An 8,304-nucleotide genomic window follows, 5' to 3' on the forward strand; every position below is an offset into this window, starting at 1 on the left:
GACAGCCAGCTGATGACCAATCCATTAGTGCAATGGATGGCTGGAAGCATTTGTCTTTGCCTTTGCAATACCACAGAAGCAATGCATGGTCAATGTACAGCAATGACACACCTGTGTGAACAGCCAGGAGACCCCCCCCCCCCCATGTTATGTTACATAGTTACATAGTTAGTACGGTCGAAAAAAGACATATGTCCATCACGTTCAACCAGGGAATTAAGGGGTAGGGGTGTGGCGCGATATTGGGGAAGGGATGAGATTTTATATTTCTTCATAAGCATTAATCTTATTTTGTCAATTAGGAACATTCAGCACCCACCCGCTATCAAGGCAGCTGCCTATCATGTCATGCCCTACCTGCACAGGTGTGCTGGCTACTCAAATGATCCAATTAAGGAGGCCATTTAGTCAGCAGCAGCAGAAGTCCTGTGCCTGGACGCTCCAACAGGGGCCAGACACAAGCAGAAGCAGAAGCAGCAGAAGCAGCAGCAGCACCACCTTTTGTTTTTTGGCTGCAGCAGCAGCAAGGCCCACAGGGCTGGCTAGCTGGCTAGCCAGCAAGCAGGTAGCAATGAAAGTAGGAATCTTTCTTTTTAACCCTGTAAGGGGGTGGTGCACTGTACCCGAAGATACTGCCATATCGGGTCAATGCATAGGGCGACGGAAGCAAGCTTCGAAATCGGCCCCCGTTCTCAAAAATCCATTTAATATATGGTCCCCAGATAGGGGACGTATCAGATATTAAACTGATAAGAACAGATACTACACTTGATCTTAGCCAAAAGGCCGAGAAGCGATAACCGTGAAAGGGGCGGGCCCAACAAGGTCCCCTTCATGGGCACTATCACTGCTTGCTGTCAGGGAGGCTGCCAGACAATTTTCCATGCACACTCTGGGCTGGGGGGCAGTCAACCACCAGTACACACAGCAGAACCTAAACCCATACCATTATTGCTAAGCAGCAAGACAGGGGCCCATTGCACTCCCACGGGGCCTTTTTAAATGCAATCCATAACCCGGATTTGCCAGGAACCCTTCTTACTCCTCCTACTTGCATGTGACACTGGGCTTAGGATCTGCATAGGAAACACACACACAAGCACACACCTACCTTTGTTGCCTGCAGATGCCTCCTTGGCTGTCCCCAAACGGTATCAAACCAACACCCACGGGAAGCTGTAAGCATAGAGGACATGCCTGCACCCCATTGGACTTACCTGTGTGGGTTAAATCCGGGTTATTTGACAACCTATGGCGGTGATGGTTCTGCTCAGGCAGAGCAGTGCTGATGCTCCTCATAAAGCTGTCGCTGCTGTGAAGGTTCTAGGTGACATCACAAATCCCTATGGTTACATACACAACAAAGCTGGGTTGTTGTTGTTTACACTCTGCAAGGCCTGTGGAAGTGAGTGACATCATAGCACTGTAGTTCTGAGGGTTCTAGATGGATGCAACAATCTCCTGTTGCTTCTATGAAGGCCATAATAGACGACATCACCAAACAGCTCCATAGTCACATACACAGCAAAGGAGAGATGTTGTTTACACCTAGTGATGTCAGTGGTATTGAGTGACATCACAGCACAGTGCTAAGGCTCCTGGGCCTGGACACAGCAGCGGCTGCAATATCTCAACGGAGAATACGTTTATATATATGTGTGTGTGTGCGCGTATATATATATATATATATATATATATATATATATATATATATATATATATTTCTCCGCCGAAATCACTTTTAAACCCATTTCCACCTTTTTTTCCCTTCTCTTCCTCTTACTTTTTTTTCACGTTTTTTTACGTTTTTCTCCTTTTCGCCTCTTTTCTGGGCGTATTATTCTTCTTTTTCTTCTTTTTTTTTGTCTAATGCATACCCCATCAGTGCAGCAATGCTTATTCAATACCGCCAGCAGATGGAGACACTGGGGGATAATTTTCTAAGGATTTATACTGATTTTTCCTGTCTGAATTTGTCGCACAGAAAGTTGCAGGCCAAATATGTGTGACATTTCTGCGACTTTAGCTTCTAGAGCATTTTTACAACATTATACATAGGTGCTGAATACATAAAAAGCGACTGTTCAGCGACAGACAAGTCGCATCGGCTGAAAGTAGGCCAGAATGTCAGTCCATGTTGGAGCAGGTTTAGATACAGTCTAAAGTATAGATCTCAAAGTCTGTGCACAGAATTTAGCAAGGGCCTCGCACCTTCTGATGCATCAGGTAGGTGCACAATAGCATAGCCTAACCCTCTGTACTTTGGTCTATATTGATGCGGGACATAGACAGCCAGCTGATGACCAATCCATTAGTGCAATGGATGGCTGGAAGCATTTGTCTTTGCCTTTGCAATACCACAGAAGCAATGCATGGTCAATGTACAGCAATGACACACCTGTGTGAACAGCCAGGAGACCCCCCCCCCCCATGTTATGTTACATAGTTACATAGTTAGTACGGTCGAAAAAAGACATATGTCCATCACGTTCAACCAGGGAATTAAGGGGTAGGGGTGTGGCGCGATATTGGGGAAGGGATGAGATTTTATATTTCTTCATAAGCATTAATCTTATTTTGTCAATTAGGAACATTCAGCACCCACCCGCTATCAAGGCAGCTGCCTATCATGTCATGCCCTACCTGCACAGGTGTGCTGGCTACTCAAATGATCCAATTAAGGAGGCCATTTAGTCAGCAGCAGCAGAAGTCCTGTGCCTGGACGCTCCAACAGGGGCCAGACACAAGCAGAAGCAGAAGCAGCAGAAGCAGCAGCAGCACCACCTTTTGTTTTTTGGCTGCAGCAGCAGCAAGGCCCACAGGGCTGGCTAGCTGGCTAGCCAGCAAGCAGGTAGCAATGAAAGTAGGAATCTTTCTTTTTAACCCTGTAAGGGGGTGGTGCACTGTACCCGAAGATACTGCCATATCGGGTCAATGCATAGGGCGACGGAAGCAAGCTTCGAAATCGGCCCCCGTTCTCAAAAATCCATTTAATATATGGTCCCCAGATAGGGGACGTATCAGATATTAAACTGATAAGAACAGATACTACACTTGATCTTAGCCAAAAGGCCGAGAAGCGATAACCGTGAAAGGGGCGGGCCCAACAAGGTCCCCTTCATGGGCACTATCACTGCTTGCTGTCAGGGAGGCTGCCAGACAATTTTCCATGCACACTCTGGGCTGGGGGGCAGTCAACCACCAGTACACACAGCAGAACCTAAACCCATACCATTATTGCTAAGCAGCAAGACAGGGGCCCATTGCACTCCCACGGGGCCTTTTTAAATGCAATCCATAACCCGGATTTGCCAGGAACCCTTCTTACTCCTCCTACTTGCATGTGACACTGGGCTTAGGATCTGCATAGGAAACACACACACAAGCACACACCTACCTTTGTTGCCTGCAGATGCCTCCTTGGCTGTCCCCAAACGGTATCAAACCAACACCCACGGGAAGCTGTAAGCATAGAGGACATGCCTGCACCCCATTGGACTTACCTGTGTGGGTTAAATCCGGGTTATTTGACAACCTATGGCGGTGATGGTTCTGCTCAGGCAGAGCAGTGCTGATGCTCCTCATAAAGCTGTCGCTGCTGTGAAGGTTCTAGGTGACATCACAAATCCCTATGGTTACATACACAACAAAGCTGGGTTGTTGTTGTTTACACTCTGCAAGGCCTGTGGAAGTGAGTGACATCATAGCACTGTAGTTCTGAGGGTTCTAGATGGATGCAACAATCTCCTGTTGCTTCTATGAAGGCCATAATAGACGACATCACCAAACAGCTCCATAGTCACATACACAGCAAAGGAGAGATGTTGTTTACACCTAGTGATGTCAGTGGTATTGAGTGACATCACAGCACAGTGCTAAGGCTCCTGGGCCTGGACACAGCAGCGGCTGCAATATCTCAACGGAGAATACGTTTATATATATGTGTGTGTGTGCGCGTATATATATATATATATATATATATATATATATATATATATATATTTCTCCGCCGAAATCACTTTTAAACCCATTTCCACCTTTTTTTCCCTTCTCTTCCTCTTACTTTTTTTTCACGTTTTTTTACGTTTTTCTCCTTTTCGCCTCTTTTCTGGGCGTATTATTCTTCTTTTTCTTCTTTTTTTTCGTCTAATGCATACCCCATCAGTGCAGCAATGCTTATTCAATACCGCCAGCAGATGGAGACACTGGGGGATAATTTTCTAAGGATTTATACTGATTTTTCCTGTCTGAATTTGTCGCACAGAAAGTTGCAGGCCAAATATGTGTGACATTTCTGCGACTTTAGCTTCTAGAGCATTTTTACAACATTATACATAGGTGCTGAATACATAAAAAGCGACTGTTCAGCGACAGACAAGTCGCATCGGCTGAAAGTAGGCCAGAATGTCAGTCCATGTTGGAGCAGGTTTAGATACAGTCTAAAGTATAGATCTCAAAGTCTGTGCACAGAATTTAGCAAGGGCCTCGCACCTTCTGATGCATCAGGTAGGTGCACAATAGCATAGCCTAACCCTCTGTACTTTGGTCTATATTGATGCGGGACATAGACAGCCAGCTGATGACCAATCCATTAGTGCAATGGATGGCTGGAAGCATTTGTCTTTGCCTTTGCAATACCACAGAAGCAATGCATGGTCAATGTACAGCAATGACACACCTGTGTGAACAGCCAGGAGACCCCCCCCCCCCATGTTATGTTACATAGTTACATAGTTAGTACGGTCGAAAAAAGACATATGTCCATCACGTTCAACCAGGGAATTAAGGGGTAGGGGTGTGGCGCGATATTGGGGAAGGGATGAGATTTTATATTTCTTCATAAGCATTAATCTTATTTTGTCAATTAGGAACATTCAGCACCCACCCGCTATCAAGGCAGCTGCCTATCATGTCATGCCCTACCTGCACAGGTGTGCTGGCTACTCAAATGATCCAATTAAGGAGGCCATTTAGTCAGCAGCAGCAGAAGTCCTGTGCCTGGACGCTCCAACAGGGGCCAGACACAAGCAGAAGCAGAAGCAGCAGAAGCAGCAGCAGCACCACCTTTTGTTTTTTGGCTGCAGCAGCAGCAAGGCCCACAGGGCTGGCTAGCTGGCTAGCCAGCAAGCAGGTAGCAATGAAAGTAGGAATCTTTCTTTTTAACCCTGTAAGGGGGTGGTGCACTGTACCCGAAGATACTGCCATATCGGGTCAATGCATAGGGCGACGGAAGCAAGCTTCGAAATCGGCCCCCGTTCTCAAAAATCCATTTAATATATGGTCCCCAGATAGGGGACGTATCAGATATTAAACTGATAAGAACAGATACTACACTTGATCTTAGCCAAAAGGCCGAGAAGCGATAACCGTGAAAGGGGCGGGCCCAACAAGGTCCCCTTCATGGGCACTATCACTGCTTGCTGTCAGGGAGGCTGCCAGACAATTTTCCATGCACACTCTGGGCTGGGGGGCAGTCAACCACCAGTACACACAGCAGAACCTAAACCCATACCATTATTGCTAAGCAGCAAGACAGGGGCCCATTGCACTCCCACGGGGCCTTTTTAAATGCAATCCATAACCCGGATTTGCCAGGAACCCTTCTTACTCCTCCTACTTGCATGTGACACTGGGCTTAGGATCTGCATAGGAAACACACACACAAGCACACACCTACCTTTGTTGCCTGCAGATGCCTCCTTGGCTGTCCCAAACGGTATCAAACCAACACCCACGGGAAGCTGTAAGCATAGAGGACATGCCTGCACCCCATTGGACTTACCTGTGTGGGTTAAATCCGGGTTATTTGACAACCTATGGCGGTGATGGTTCTGCTCAGGCAGAGCAGTGCTGATGCTCCTCATAAAGCTGTCGCTGCTGTGAAGGTTCTAGGTGACATCACAAATCCCTATGGTTACATACACAACAAAGCTGGGTTGTTGTTGTTTACACTCTGCAAGGCCTGTGGAAGTGAGTGACATCATAGCACTGTAGTTCTGAGGGTTCTAGATGGATGCAACAATCTCCTGTTGCTTCTATGAAGGCCATAATAGACGACATCACCAAACAGCTCCATAGTCACATACACAGCAAAGGAGAGATGTTGTTTACACCTAGTGATGTCAGTGGTATTGAGTGACATCACAGCACAGTGCTAAGGCTCCTGGGCCTGGACACAGCAGCGGCTGCAATATCTCAACGGAGAATACGTTTATATATATGTGTGTGTGTGCGCGTATATATATATATATATATATATATATATATATATATATTTCTCCGCCGAAATCACTTTTAAACCCATTTCCACCTTTTTTTCCCTTCTCTTCCTCTTACTTTTTTTTCACGTTTTTTTACGTTTTTCTCCTTTTCGCCTCTTTTCTGGGCGTATTATTCTTCTTTTTCTTCTTTTTTTTCGTCTAATGCATACCCCATCAGTGCAGCAATGCTTATTCAATACCGCCAGCAGATGGAGACACTGGGGGATAATTTTCTAAGGATTTATACTGATTTTTCCTGTCTGAATTTGTCGCACAGAAAGTTGCAGGCCAAATATGTGTGACATTTCTGCGACTTTAGCTTCTAGAGCATTTTTACAACATTATACATAGGTGCTGAATATAAAAAGCGACTGTTCAGCGACAGACAAGTCGCATCGGCTGAAAGTAGGCCAGAATGTCAGTCCATGTTGGAGCAGGTTTAGATACAGTCTAAAGTATAGATCTCAAAGTCTGTGCACAGAATTTAGCAAGGGCCTCGCACCTTCTGATGCATCAGGTAGGTGCACAATAGCATAGCCTAACCCTCTGTACTTTGGTCTATATTGATGCGGGACATAGACAGCCAGCTGATGACCAATCCATTAGTGCAATGGATGGCTGGAAGCATTTGTCTTTGCCTTTGCAATACCACAGAAGCAATGCATGGTCAATGTACAGCAATGACACACCTGTGTGAACAGCCAGGAGACCCCCCCCCCCCATGTTATGTTACATAGTTACATAGTTAGTACGGTCGAAAAAAGACATATGTCCATCACGTTCAACCAGGGAATTAAGGGGTAGGGGTGTGGCGCGATATTGGGGAAGGGATGAGATTTTATATTTCTTCATAAGCATTAATCTTATTTTGTCAATTAGGAACATTCAGCACCCACCCGCTATCAAGGCAGCTGCCTATCATGTCATGCCCTACCTGCACAGGTGTGCTGGCTACTCAAATGATCCAATTAAGGAGGCCATTTAGTCAGCAGCAGCAGAAGTCCTGTGCCTGGACGCTCCAACAGGGGCCAGACACAAGCAGAAGCAGAAGCAGCAGAAGCAGCAGCAGCACCACCTTTTGTTTTTTGGCTGCAGCAGCAGCAAGGCCCACAGGGCTGGCTAGCTGGCTAGCCAGCAAGCAGGTAGCAATGAAAGTAGGAATCTTTCTTTTAACCCTGTAAGGGGGTGGTGCACTGTACCCGAAGATACTGCCATATCGGGTCAATGCATAGGGCGACGGAAGCAAGCTTCGAAATCGGCCCCCGTTCTCAAAAATCCATTTAATATATGGTCCCCAGATAGGGGACGTATCAGATATTAAACTGATAAGAACAGATACTACACTTGATCTTAGCCAAAAGGCCGAGAAGCGATAACCGTGAAAGGGGCGGGCCCAACAAGGTCCCCTTCATGGGCACTATCACTGCTTGCTGTCAGGGAGGCTGCCAGACAATTTTCCATGCACACTCTGGGCTGGGGGCAGTCAACCACCAGTACACACAGCAGAACCTAAACCCATACCATTATTGCTAAGCAGCAAGACAGGGGCCCATTGCACTCCCACGGGCCTTTTTAAATGCAATCCATAACCCGGATTTGCCAGGAACCCTTCTTACTCCTCCTACTTGCATGTGACACTGGGCTTAGGATCTGCATAGGAAACACACACACAAGCACACACCTACCTTTGTTGCCTGCAGATGCCTCCTTGGCTGTCCCCAAACGGTATCAAACCAACACCCACGGGAAGCTGTAAGCATAGAGGACATGCCTGCACCCCATTGGACTTACCTGTGTGGGTTAAATCCGGGTTATTTGACAACCTATGGCGGTGATGGTTCTGCTCAGGCAGAGCAGTGCTGATGCTCCTCATAAAGCTGTCGCTGCTGTGAAGGTTCTAGGTGACATCACAAATCCCTATGGTTACATACACAACAAAGCTGGGTTGTTGTTGTTTACACTCTGCAAGGCCTGTGGAAGTGAGTGACATCATAGCACTGTAGTTCTGAGGGTTCTAGATGGATGCAACAATCTCCTGTTGCTT

At 46.6% G+C, this 8,304-nt stretch overlaps 4 non-coding genes across 4 annotated transcripts; all 4 read right to left on the reverse strand.

Moving 5' to 3' along the window:
* Window positions 1–607: 607 nt before the first annotated feature.
* Window positions 608–798, reverse strand: LOC130325943 (U2 spliceosomal RNA). The gene has a single exon (XR_008870664.1). It is a non-coding gene; the product is annotated as a U2 spliceosomal RNA (small nuclear RNA).
* A 2,095-nt stretch (window positions 799–2,893) lies between these two features.
* On the reverse strand, window positions 2,894–3,084 carry LOC130325944 (U2 spliceosomal RNA). Its single transcript, XR_008870665.1, has one exon. It is a non-coding gene; the product is annotated as a U2 spliceosomal RNA (small nuclear RNA).
* Window positions 3,085–5,173: 2,089 nt separating this feature from the next.
* On the reverse strand, window positions 5,174–5,364 carry LOC130325945 (U2 spliceosomal RNA). Its single transcript, XR_008870666.1, has one exon. It is a non-coding gene; the product is annotated as a U2 spliceosomal RNA (small nuclear RNA).
* Window positions 5,365–7,443: 2,079 nt separating this feature from the next.
* LOC130325946 (U2 spliceosomal RNA) lies at window positions 7,444–7,634 on the reverse strand. The gene has a single exon (XR_008870667.1). It is a non-coding gene; the product is annotated as a U2 spliceosomal RNA (small nuclear RNA).
* Window positions 7,635–8,304: the final 670 nt, after the last annotated feature.

The sequence above is a fragment of the Hyla sarda genome, unplaced genomic scaffold, assembly GCF_029499605.1.
Source record: "Hyla sarda isolate aHylSar1 unplaced genomic scaffold, aHylSar1.hap1 scaffold_2775, whole genome shotgun sequence".
Classification (NCBI taxonomy): domain Eukaryota; kingdom Metazoa; phylum Chordata; class Amphibia; order Anura; family Hylidae; genus Hyla; species Hyla sarda.